General features: G+C 38.9%; 1 protein-coding gene across 1 annotated transcript in view; it reads right to left on the bottom strand.

Annotated features, from left to right (window-relative positions):
- LOC308116170 (BMP/retinoic acid-inducible neural-specific protein 3-like) overlaps nucleotides 1–14,338 on the bottom strand; it is a 72,827-nt gene that overhangs the window by 46,120 nt on the left and 12,369 nt on the right. The window lies entirely within an intron of this gene.

Genomic DNA, 14,338 nt, shown 5'->3' on the forward strand with positions numbered 1-14,338 from the left:
CCTCAGAGGAGGCTTCATCTGCAGTCGTTTGATATTCAGCCTGGCCTTAGAGCATGCCAGCCGCCTTTATCTACCAAGTGCAGACTGTGAGCTGCTGCTTGATGCATAGATTAGCACAAGTCATATATGGCTGGTAATGAACATGGTTCCTCCCCAACCAAGTGAAAGAGAAACTGAAGCTCTATCAGTTACTTTGTCTTTTGAGAAAGGGCTACATCTGAGCTCCATACATCTGAAAGTAGGCTTGCATTACCAGGGGATGTTTCATGTGGGAAACCTTATTATTCCCATATCAATGGGTGCTGTCTTCTCAAGATATTGTCGTGTAACTGTTTATCCTATAAATAAACTGATTTAAAAAAAAAAAAAAAAAAGAAGGTTAAGTTGCAGATAACAGATTGAAACCAAGAGACTGTGTTGGCTGACAAAGCATTAACACCATTTTTACCATTTTCACCATCATGCATCATTAAGAAAGAACATCTAAAGCAGTTTGAAACGACTATCTTCAAAAAGCTACATAATCACTTTGAATTTTCAAAGGAACATTGGAAGCTGGTATTCCTCTCTCCTCAAATGGAAATTTAACACAGATACTAATTAGGATCAAAACAGATAGACGCAATCTCTCAAATCCCACAAGTCAGGAGATTCAGATGACAAAAAAAAAAGATGCATTGCTTTGTTTTGATCTGCTGCTTAGAATAGAATGAAAATAATTTGTTTAGCAGTATTCCAGCATTGTATTCAAGTGGATAATAAAAACTGAAAGATGCTGGCACTCCATAGCCACATCAGGTAGACCTGGACCAATTCACAATCACAGTCAGAATCAGAAGTAATTGGCAGGCCCCATGTCCGGCCTTCCAATCTCTGTGGTGTCTCATTCAAAGATCCGTGTAAGTATCTTACATTCACCAAAAAGATATTGACAACATGCTGTCCACCTAATAACAACTGAGCTTCATTCCATCCTAAAGTTTCCATGTTCTCCTCGTGTGTGTGTGTTGATTTCCTCTCGTTCGTTTCCTCATACAGTTCCAAAAACATGCAATGCTCCGTGTGGCTGCTACTGACGGCTCAAGGGGATTAACACAGAACGATACAATTGCAGTTTCCCGGTAACCAAGCTGGCCAGTACGACACCGGGTGTGTCGCATTTCCACTAATTATTTGTGTCAGGGTTGTTCGCGGCAGGTAAAGAATGTAAAGAATGTAAATGGCGTGGCCGTTGTAATATCGACTTATTCCCACCTGCGACCGACTAGTTTTGCCTGTGGGGCACAAAACGTTGAATTATGGAGAGAAGTGAAACTGAAAAGTGAGAGTGATTTATGGAGTGGAATTTTTCAACGGAATGAAATACGGTTTCGATTTTATCTTCATGCACTTTTACATTCAGATTCAGATTTTAAAAGCAATTATTCAAACTGATGAATTCAGGTTGATTTCCTACAAGTACCAGATCTATCCCATATCATGACCCCTTATGGAGTAAGCAATAAAGAAGATGGATGGATGGATGGATGGATGGATGGATGGATGGATGGATGGATGGATGGATGGATGGATGGATGGATGGATGGATGGATATAAAATCTGTTTAACAGGATTCATAGTTAAGATTGAGTCTGGCCATTTTCTAAGGTAAGCTGCTTCAGGTTTAAAATACAACACAAGCAAAATATTGTACTATTTTTAGATGCATCATATCTAAAACACAGGTGCATTTCTAATAGTCAGTCGTTTATTGTATTTCTTCAGTTTTAATAGTGATAAACGCGACTAGTTAATAATCTCCCATATGGACATGCAGTATTTATAAATTTTTTTTAATAAGGGCATAACATCGTATGTGCTAAAACTATAACTAATAAAGCAAGTAAGACTTGACATCCTCAAGCTCATGTGTGACAAATGTGAACAATTGGGAAGTTTTGCTGTTTGAAGTAAATCTTTGGAAAATTAAGTCATCCATGGTATTGTTCTCTCTCTCTCTCTCTCTCTCTCTCTCTCTCTCTCTCTCTCTCTCTCTCTCTCTCTCTCTCTCTCTCTCTCTCTCTCTCTCTCTCTCTCTCTCTCTCTCTCTCTCTCTCTCTCTCTCTCTCTCTCTCTCTCTCTCTCTCTCTCTCTCTCTCTCTCTCTCTCTCTCTCTCTCTCTCTCTCTCTCTCTCTCTCTCTCTCTCTCTCTCTCTCGCCGTACTTTCATGCAGATGCATCTGGCTTTGAAGTTCGTGATCTGTAGTTACTGAACCATTCAGCCTGGTTTTTATTTCTTTTTTTTCTTTAATATCTCCTGAACTCAACAGCTCGCGGCGGATGGCCGCCACCTCTCAGTCAGTTTTCTTTGTGAATGTTTGATTTTATTAAAATGATTTTTTTCCACCCTCCTTTTTTTGCTCACGTTGAACAGTTTTTCTTTTTCTTTTTTTGAAATTGCAATGTTGAGCTACACAGAAAGTTGTATTTCATTTGGTGTTAGATAAATGAACTGAACTATATTGAATTGGATGAAATTGTATCTCCCGTTCCTCCGGAGGAGACTTTATACCATGTTACATGAATTACACTTCACCTTGAGTTGTACAGTTTCTGTTATCTAGTAACAGAATTGCTTTCGTTATTTCGTTATTTCGTTATTGTTTAACAACTTGGATGCAAGATGCCCAGGAAGACTCAAGCAGCTAATCCGTTTCCCCTTTCCGATTAATTGAAGTAGCATACATTAAAAACTATGAATAAGATAAATGGGACTAGTTAAATGGCATATTGCTCGTTTGTCTCGCACAATCTTTTCCTCTTCATAAAGTAAATTCAAGGAGAGTTCAGAGAACACAACGCAATATGTTAAAAGGACCAGAATGAAGCTTTTATTTCTAGTCTTTAAAACGCTCTCCTACAGTCCACAGACATACATCAACCGCATAATGCTGTGACACATGCACATGCATTCACACTCACACACCCTGCAGGTGGTACCATCTAAACAAAGCTGCCCTTGTTGCAACAGCATTGCGATCTCCCAGAATATCACAGAGCCCCCATGGGTGCAGGCCTGCTGCCAATCAATTTTGCTCCAATAACAATGACCCCCCGAGAAAAATACAAAACAGAAAACAGCTCATTAAGAACCTGTTTCATGTTGGTGTTTCGCTATAACGAGCGGCCATTAGTGTTTCTTTCCATCCGCTGGGGCCGGCTGAAAAAGGGAGCGGTGGGAAGAGAGAGGGAGAGGGAGAGCTTAACTGTGATCGACACACCGCCTCACCATAATGTTCACTGATGGACATTTATGAATGTTGTCACACACACGCACACGCACGCACACGCGCACGCACGCACGCACGCACGCACGCACGCACGCACGCACGCACACACGCTCATCTGTTGTTTCAGACTTCAATTCAGCCTAACCTTTTGCACACCACGACCGTAATTGCTCAAAAAGATCTCGCGTCTCACAGAAGACTGCCGGTTTATTTTACGCTGAACCCTCCTCAGTGAGACTGTGAGTGACTGAAATAGCCTTTGTCTCTCGCACGCACACACGCACGCACGCACGCACATGCACAGGCAGCAGGTTTATTTCACCCGCAGCTCTGTGCAGCAGGGGGCTCCCTGCTCATCTACCTGTCAGCCCCCCCTCTGAGCGCTCGCATGCACCAATCGTGAAGCGCTGGCGGAGTCACAGAAGCCACAAATGGAGCAGGGGGAGTCGTATCCCGCTACCTGTCCATCATAGCAAAGGTGCCTCAGATCCATCAGAGAGTACAGCCAGCCTGAGGGCGCTTCTCAGCGCCCAACATAACAAATCAGGAAATCAACCCAGCGAATAACCTACTGATGCAGTTGAAAAGTGCTACTGGGCACAGCAATGCAGACTTTAGTCATGTCACTTGAGCAAGCGAAGGAGTGTCTGCGCCCTCTAATCTTTTGTTGATGTAAGTTAAGGGAAGAATCACTTGAAATAAACAAGAGCAATCAGAGATTTCTGACCTCCGCCAAGGGAAGACATGGATACCTATTCCACATCCATCACATCAGCTTCCTTTGTTCATTTGTTTGATTTGGTGATCATTTTGAAATAGGGGGTAGTATGTAGCTTTTTGTTTATTAAATTTGAAAAAGTTTAAATAAAATCTTTAAAGAAAATGAAGAAAATTTTCTATTCTAACAAATATTCTGATGTGGATCGCCACCAAAATTGAATGAGTTCTCCCTTTGATCAAAATGCACATGTCGACCAATTTTTATGAAGATCACCTCATTAGTTTGTGAGATATCTTGTTAACAATCAGACAGACAGACAAATAAACACGGGTGATTTTATCATTTCCTTGTTGGAGGTAAGAAATGTGATACGACTTTCAATGAACGCAGAAGGGAGATGAAAAGTACTAATTAGAACTGCACAATATATCACAAAAATGTATCATCGTGATATTAGCACGCCAAATATGCACGTCGCAGAAGACTGTTATGCGATATGTTTCCATGCATTGTGTATTCATGCTCTGCAAATTCAAACTGATAGCAAGTTTTGATATAAACAAGATAGAACTGACCGTCAATCTACTTTTGTATTTGTATTCATATTTGGCACAGAGGACAGTCTCAGACATCACGTCCCGTGTTTAATGATTCATCACAAATCACAAATGATATCATTATTGCATATTCACCTCGAGCAGGTAGACTCTAAATGAGGATACAGCTCTGCTACTTAGATTTTCCGACACAATTATTTAACGTTTTTTCAGTCCAGTCTACTTGTGAAATTGCTTTAATCACTGTGCAGGAAATGGGCATTTTTCCCCTCTCCTGCTAGAGAAATTATTCAGCACCTGGGCGGATACCGAGTCCAAACCCACCCACCAACTAATGTCCTCAAAAGCAAGGGAACGTAAACATCTGCAGACAACACCGACGGCCATGAGGAAACATACGTGCTCATTGTATTTACTGTTATCTGCTATCTGCAGCATTCTTGAGTCTTTGGTCGTTTGTCAAGGGAGTCCATGTTGGACTGCGCATGTGACGCAGCTGTTTTCACACAGACTTTGATTTTCTCTATCCTCACGTGCTGTAACCCAGGACAGTCAGACAGAAGGTATGTTGGCCACAACCGGCCCTCAAGAAGCTCAAATCCAGCCCAGGAAATAACCAAGCAAATTGTAAAAATTTCAAAGAAAAGTTTTTTTTTTTTTTTTTTTTTTTTTTAAACCAAATTTCTTCAGAGTAGCGGACACAACAAAAAAAACTGAGATCTGGGCTTAGATATCAGTGACGCTGCCATGAAAACTAGCAAACCAGCATTAGATTGTACAAACATGCATAATGCAAGAGCTCCAGCAGAAGTGTTATGCAGACGGTATCAGTAAAATTGGCTTCATGTTAAGATTCTAGTCATTCTCTGTGGTAATTGATTGGTTTCACAGTGATGTAGACATTTTCACCACGTACAGTTTGTGACACAACAAAGAAAAACTGTAAAGTTGAAATTTAAAGGTTATTATGGCACCATGTTACCAGTCAGGCCCACTCAAGAAGGAATTGAGCCGTTTGTGACGTGATCTACACTAAATGATTCCACACAGTCGAAACCCACTCGACAAGAAAACTGGACGTGTCATGTCATACGGTACATATATACCCGAATACAACTAGTGCAAAAAACACAAGTTACTCATTGCCAACTTTTGTTCCAACTCGTAAAAATCTAGTTAATTCATTTATTTATTTTTTTACTTTAATTGCACAAAATAAGATTAGAATCCAGAATTACAACAAATAAAAGAAGAAAAGAAAGTTGTTTTAATGCAAGCACCATGTGAAATTGTATTTATTTTTAACATTGTACATAACATGTCAGCAGTTAAAGAGGCTTAATATTCACTATAGTATAAATTACTACAAAATAATTCCTTGTGAAATACACAGAGCTTCTACACTGAAAAAAAGGGGGAAATGGAGGCTGTTCACTTCACATACGCACATTTTACATCCATGACGACAACTGATTTATGTTTCCTCTCTGAACATCTCTGTCATGTAGAATTCTTATAATCTTGCGTGATGTCGAAGGTTTAAATCTTAATCTTGTTGAGCACAAAGGAAGTACACACCCACTGGGAGCAACTTTTCTGGAGGGAAAACTTTTCAGCAGAGGAGTTACGGTCCGCCATCTTTCAGGTCACCATTGATGACGCCACAGTGCGAATATACGTTGTGAAACGAGCTCCTACCGATTGGCCAGAAGACACTGGGATTATCCTGGAAGGCCAGATGGTACTGCAGGATCTGGACAACGCTGCATTCACTGCTGCCATGTTGTTTGGCCTAACGTACGCTTTGAGCCTTAATTACACTCCGGAGCTGAAGTACTTTTTCGAAGTGCTCCACAAAGTTGTGATGGAGCTGGATGGCAACACACTGCCAGAGAAAGAGCAAGTTCTCAAACAGACGCTGTTGCTTTGTTATGGCAGGACTGACAAGTCTCCCTTGTTTTGAATTGGGATTGTGGCTGCTTTTGACTTTTGACAAGCATTTATACAACTCACTTGCACTTTTTAATGTTGGTTTTTTTTTTAATAACAAGTGTGTCTTCTCTCTGCGTCACTTTACAGAAATGTACCTCTTGCATAAAAGTGTCAGATTTGCTGATTTGTGTATAACTAAAGGAGCTCCAACATTTTAAGATCCGTTTTATTTTTTTTGTTAGTCCAAGAAGTGGAACTTAACATATATACTGTGTCTGACATGCACGAACAATTCACGGTGCAACATCCCTGACTGGCGGGAGGGGGGTGGGATTACAGCCGGTGGGTGGAGGTTAATTAAAAGAAAAAGAAAAAGTTTCAATACAGATCATTTATCTTATCTTTGTTAATATAATACTATCTTGGTTTCACAGTACTTTTGTTTTATTGGATTACTTTTATCACCGTTATCAGTATGACCAATTGTTCTTAATGTAAATACTATTTCTGCATTTTTGTTTGTATTTCTCCTTTTTCTGACTTATTCTCTGTAACTTGTGAAATTAATGTCAATTTGTTTTAATGTATTTTAAGTTTCTATGTTATGAACTTATATGAGGAAAACAATAATGGAAAGGTAAGTATTAGCTATATGATGTACGAGTGTGACATTAACTTCAGCCTCTATTTTATATTAAAAAAAAAACTCACTTTATTTTAAAATGTGATAATTGAATATACTGAACAATATAGAAAAACTTCAAATTAACATAATAAAGTCATGTTCACTTCACAAAAACTTAATTCAGTACAGTAAATATAACTTTAATATGTGCAACCGACATGCGTACATACTTTTTTTCATGTAAATCCAACAGACTTTGTTTTTCCAGTGGATGAGGCAAAATGTATGACGTGACAGGATGACTTGCTGGTTCCTTCTTATTAAGAAACACACAAGCGTCACTATGCCGGTATCACAACTAGACATTCATGACATGTCATTAAAATCATCCGGTCTGTAAGTTCACTGATTTGTATAAGAATGTTCGACTGTTCGACTCAAGCTCGTTTCAAATTCTGTTAAGTTCAATATGCATTTCCGTTTCTACTCGTCCTAAGAAAATCCCTTTGTCAGTGAGCAAGAGAAAGAGGAATCGCAGTAAAAGTAATTCGCCTCGTCTTTGCAGGTGTTCCGACTCTCCGTCTTTAGCAGTAATCAGCTCTCTGTTGGAAGTGGCATATCGCTCATTTCTTCACTGTTGCACTGGAGACCGTGTAACGGCTTTACAGCCGTTAGGTCCAGATCTTTGCTTGACATATCAAAACACGGTTTTCAAACTGTGGTTCGCAAAGAAAATTGGCAATATTGACACAACGGAGAAGGAAAATAAAACAAAAAACTCTCCTATTCCCGAAACAGCCATTTTCTTTCGACTCTAATTAAAGCCCATTTTGAGTCCTGACAGTTCAATGAAGGGGAAGACATTAATTAAATGCTTCCCTTTATTTAATTGCCTCAGAAAGGTCTAATTCCACCTCTGACTTCTTGTAGTATTGAGCTTTTATTTAAATTACATATTTGCCTTTCATAGAGCATTACACCTCTGCTATGTTTTGGGCAATTGAAAAAGAAAACTATTTTGCCCCTCAAGATGAACCTGTGATTATCAACGTCAGCTCATTTATTTTGCTTTGTTTTTGTTAAATGGGAAATTTAATTGATGGCTGGAGTCCATTTATGGATACTGAGAGGATTTAAAGCCGTTCAGTTGTTATGTTCAAAGGCGATTTGGCGAAGTTTTGGAATATATTCCAGTATTGCATTAAACTCATTTTCATGTTATGCTAATCTTGGTAAACGCCGACGACAACTCAACATAATAACAACCATTAAAATCAATTACATAATGGACGTTTTGCAGCAACCGGAGGAGTTTCTTATCTTATCTTTTCTTAATCTATCACTGATTGGTGGCATTTTATAGCTCAAGTACTTAATATGTATGTACATATTCATATACATATACACCATTTAGAAATGAGATCACAGGTTTTCAGAGTGAAGTGTATAAATACATTTACCCCAAAGCTGTTTTGTGTTGGATGATATAATTGAAAGACACATAAACAGATCAATAAAATTTTAAATATACAAAAACAACAACAATGCAGAGCAATTGGTGCACGTTTTGAAATGAAGGCACAATAACAAATGCTATTCACATTAATAAAAAAAAAAAAAAAAAGAGATTGTTTGTAATGGCTTTTTGTATACATATACACTAAAAAGGATATATAGGTCCTGTTTATGTGACATTTAGAAGTGAGAACAGAAAACTTTTGTGGCTTTATGGAGGTCCATTCCCACGAATTCCGTGCTCCGAGCCTCTGAAAACGCAACTTTTTAAAAATGTCTCCCATTGTGGAACTTTTTGAAAATGGTACGATTCCATCTCCATGGAAAAGAGGGAAAAAGCCAACTTTTCTGAAACGCTGCTACTGCTTCTACGCCCCAGGGCTGCAGTAAATAGTTTTTATGCACACGCGTGAGTAGCAGGACAAAAACAACTTTTGCTTCCAGAGTGTCATGACTCCTTATATATACAGTATATATATATATTCTCCTGGGACGTGGTAGTTTCATAGTTGAGAATCACCTGCAATAGCAATCCAACTTAGTTATATGTCCGTATGAATATCTGTGTACTCGTCAAACAGCAGCACCACCCCCGTGGCCTGGTATGCGAACTACTACGCTTCCAGAGTTTCTGCCATTTGTTTGGAAACAGACATTGTTTTCAAAACTTTGCCATTTAAAATGTGTTTTCACCTGAAAGGTCATGCAAACGGGTTCATGGTCTGTAACTGCTGTAACTGATACATACAGCTTGTCTTTATTACATTTACCATAGAATCAAATCTAAAAATGTTTCATAAAAGATTTTATAGTTTTATCTGCTATGTACTTGTATATTTTTCAGATGAATTACTAAAAACAATTGACTTCGCTTATTCATACTTTGTTACTCTATAGCTTTATGTTTTGTATTAATTTATAATGTTTATCTCTTGTTTTTAGGCCATATAAAATGTTTGTGATTCCTGTTCGTTGGTTCACTTTTGTTGAATGTTTTTAACGAATAAAGCTGGATTGTTTGGTCTTACGCTGTTTTCTGCAAATAAGGCAAGTAAAAAAGATGAACGGAAGGACTTCTCTAAACATTAATTAAATTCAAAAAGGTTTATAAATACTATGTTGAATTCAAATAACTGTCAAACTAAAAAAATAATAATTAAAAATGCCTCTACTTGAAGCTGTTTGCATATTTTTTTATATTCAGAAATATATATATAAAAATGTACTCAAGGCAACAACAAAAAAAAACTGCATCATAAACGCTGCATGATAATCAATAAGAGCTAAGTGAGAGCACATTGTGTTTTATAGCTGGGTTACCCCAGATACCAAAATAACCCACTGTGCAAAACAGTTGGTTGATGTCGACTCAAAGTTATTCCAAGGACCTCCCCAAAGAGAATAGTGCAAAAAGAGAGAGAAGTCCTTCATGCTTCACGTAAGATAAACTAAATTACATTTATTTGGGAGTCCTTGCAAGCAAAACACAACTGTGATACCATTCAAAATGTAAAAGATTTGTATTTTCTCATTGCTGTTTTTTTCTTTTCTTTCTTTCTTTCTTTCCTAAGCTGATGTGACGTTGATCCTTCTCAATATGCACGCATCATCAGCAAGAGGGAAATGATTTGAAAATTAAGAATTACTAAGCTTTTCTTCTGAATGACATCAAAGGGGAGGAGGGAGAAAAATTTCTACGCATGGCAGTTGCACAGTGAGCAGTTTCCTGAAAGGCACCTTCATCATAGAGCACATCGGTTTTGTTAATTAAGCGACCGATGATCCCGTATTAACAAGAGAGTCGGAGAGTGAAATGAGAGTGGGAGTGAGGAAGACGCACACTCGCGCTGTGTCTTCTGTCGCCGACCCACCACTGAGAAAAACCAGGAAGGAAAAAAAAAAGCCAAAGCGAGAGCAAGACAGGGAAAAGGGTGTGTAATGATGTAGTTAATGGCTGCCGGTTGTGAACGCTAGACTGAATTGCCACCAACAGTTCATCCAACAACATCAAACAAACATCAGACCATTAATTTGTGAAAATCCTATTAAACCTGCTGAGAGGCCTTCTAAACAAGGCAGCACACTGCTTCCTGTTCTATTTCGAATTTCCATGCCTTTGATGATATGAAGCGTTACTCGAGTGTGCTCTGCAAACACTTGACTGCCACCTACGAGCACGACTATTGTCACCAACAATGGAAAAAACGAACAAAAAAAAAAAACAACCCGTGGAGGATTAGGAGGAATTTGATAAGATGTTTTTCTCCCTTTGTCTCAGATGCACACTTACAATGTATGTTTTTGAGACCTTATCTACACTAAACCGGATATAATACTAACACTTTTCTCTGTTTTATTGAATGTCCTCTGAAGAAAAAGTTTTGCACTTGGATATAGTTAAAAAACACCTTTGGATGATCTTCCTGTTTGGAGTTTGCTTGATCTCCCCGTGTGTTTCTCTCTATGTCAGGAGTGGCCACTGACTGGGATACAGCCCATCGAATCTTTTTATTTTATTTTTTTTTATAAAATTGCACAACGAAAAATGGCAGGGAAGAAACACGTGGTCAAGTGAAAGTGTGGAGCTGAACACAGGAGATTTCTCCCAGTGGGAGAGTGATTTGTGTGTGTGTGTGTGTGTGCATGCATGGGTGAAAGGGGGAAGTATAAGACAGAGAGAGACTCTATCCCTTTTCATGGGAAATAATTTGTGTAATAATTTGTGTGTGCACTAAAAAAATCTGGCTTAGAAAATATTTGTATTTTCATTTTATGTCTTTTCGTGTCCGTGTGAGAGAGGGAGTCTGTTTGTGAGTCTGCATGTGTGGCTCTTCGTCGTACCACAGTGTTTTTTGTGGCTCTTGGTGTCATCTGGTTGGATCAAGCAGATATAGGAAATTGATTGATGGAAAGCATCTGGGAGACTTTGACGTCACATCTGAATTTGTACAGGTTCATTATTTCTATCTTTTTTAATGAGCAACAACATGCATTTGACCATCCATATATTATTTCTTTTTCTATACGCTCTTGATCCAGACTTGGGTTACAGGGATTTGGAGCCAATCTCAGGGAGGAAGGCAGAAGGCCCCTCCAGAGGTCATCTCTGTATGTATACATTCTAATTTGTTTATGTCTGACTGCCAGCTTCAATATTGTACCACTTTGATGTCATGTGTAAGCTTTTGGTTTATTCAATATTACATGTTCCAAAGCATTTTTGGTTTAGAACACGTCGATAATTATCATTTTGTTTGTGAATTGGTGATTGTCAAACCGAACAGCTCAACGTAAAGTTCATTGTCACCAACTCAATTGAAAATGTTTGTTTATATTTATCAGTGTTTACTACCCTTTCCACTAATACACTACAATAGACCACAAAATGTAATTCCCTCTCCCAAATCGTCCAAATATATATATATTTTTTTTTACAGCGGAATGAAAATTACATCTACTATTAGACATAGATAAATAACTGAATGGTTAGATATTAATGCTGTTAAATCAAAATCCTGTATTTTACAATTTCACAACTTAAATGCGTTGAGTTGTATAATTTCTGAGGCATAATTGCAATTGGTATTTCTGTTCAGCCGCGAAGACGGCGGGCTGCGTGTGTCTACGCCAGGGAAATGCTGACCTCTAGCAAAATGTGCCATGCACCAAACAAAAGCAACATCTGTGATATGCCAAACTCATCTTAGTTTGTGATTCCCAAAGTGGAACGGTGCCAGGGGTCATAAGAGATTTGTGAAGGACTTTTTTAATGTTCCTGAGAGTGGGTATTTTTGCATGTGTTTGGCTTTATGGTGACGTTTCAGTGAATCACATATCGATAAGGAGGTCTCTAGCTTTTTAAAGCGGAGAAGCCTGGCAGCGGGTTAAGGAGATGGGTAGAAGGTTCAAAGCCACTGTGGTAATGATTCAGAAAAAACTCTCCAGCTTGTTTCCAACATGCTGTATTTTCTTGAATGCCTTCCTCCATCCCGTGCTCGGGAGCTATTCTTCATTTCAACACACATTGATGGGTAGCAAACAGCAAATTCATACACAGGAAACCACTTCGTAATGAGTGTGAATTAAGTTCCATTTAAACTACGACTCTTGAGAGAAATCAAATCTCTAGAAAAGAAATACCACTAAAGACTAAAATGACTTCAGGCCCCGTTTACACAACAACGTTTCAAGTGAAAACGCATCGTTTTGGCATTTTCATTTTGTAAAAGTTTCGCATTTATGTGGGGACATTTTGAAAACAATGCCCATTTCGACGATGTAGTTTTCATGTTGGGCCACCAGCGGGCGCTGTTGTTTGTTCATGTAATGAAACCCCACACACACCAGCAGAGAACAACACGTTAATCATTAACAATGGTGAGTACACAGACATTCGTACTGAGAGACGACCATGTTGAACTGTTGTTACTGTGACTGTCAACAATAAAACTACCCAGTCCCAGAAGAATACAGACTGGGAGTCATGACACTCTGGAGACCGCCATTGTTGTTATTGTATGTCTAATCGCACATGTGCAGAAGAACCATTCAGTACAGTTCAATTCTATTTATTTGTGTCTCTCTAGGGCAATTTGTGTTGCAGAAAAAAACCCAAAACAACATCAATAACACACCATCCATACATGGCATACAGAAAAATACCTTGCATGCAACAATTAAAAATCCCAGGGGTTGGACTTTGGTTTGGTGGGTAATATTGTGTGCTGAAACAACATCAGTATGAGGGACTGAGTAGAATGACAAAAATGAACTAAAAGCCTATCAGCCATAAAAATCAAGATCGTTAAAGTGCCATCAGTGCATATTATAAGTTCCTTCCTCCTGTGAGAAGCCACAAATCAAATTAGGGACGACTCCTCCTCCCCTGTCCTGAATTCAGAAGCGAAACGGCTTCAGGGACCACGGAGTGCCTCTACCTGTTGCCCTTCATACGAGGAAGTCTGAGCTGAAAGCCAGAAGGCCACAACTGGAACATTGTAAGAGAAAGCGCCTGTCGGAAAGGGTGGCATTGGCCTTATTGATCAGATCTGTTAGTGTGTTGAACGCCCACAATCGTACAGCTCGTCTTTGTGACACCGCTCAGTGCATTTTTGAACCTCGTGCTCAGGTCACCAAACCAAACAGATGAGAATAGAAAAGGGTCAGGGTTAGTGAACAGAAAGGTTTCAGAAAAGCTGCGTTTTCCTTGTTTCCACGGAGACGGAGCATTCTCCGAAAAAGTTCCACCTTGGGAGCTGATTTTCAAAATGGTGGATTTTCAGACCATCATAGAATTCTAGAAGCAACTTTAACCTGGCTCAGCTTGGTTATTCCTAATCTCTGTAGACCTCCACTCGAAGGTGTCATTTTCCATCATGTTACAGTGAAGCCAACCAACTCTCACCAATTTGTGTAATTATTTTTATTTTTATCTTGACAACCTCAGGCCCACCCTGTGGTCTCATCATGTTGGGAACCTTGGCCTTAACATATACTAGTACATACGGCAACTCAAAACATTTTCAACTTGTAGAATATACTTCATGCTACCATCTGTTTTATATATAGTGGCATGACACGTCAGATTATAAACAACTAGGCTATTTGATTACAGGAGAGGTTAGTTAGTCAGTCCTGGGCTTCAAAAGCAGAGAACTGATTTAGGGATTCATAATCATGCAAACAACGTCAACCTACTGTGAGAACATTAAGTAAATTC

Source organism: Lipophrys pholis (genome assembly GCF_963383615.2).
Source record: "Lipophrys pholis genome assembly, chromosome: 10".
NCBI lineage: Eukaryota > Metazoa > Chordata > Actinopteri > Blenniiformes > Blenniidae > Lipophrys > Lipophrys pholis.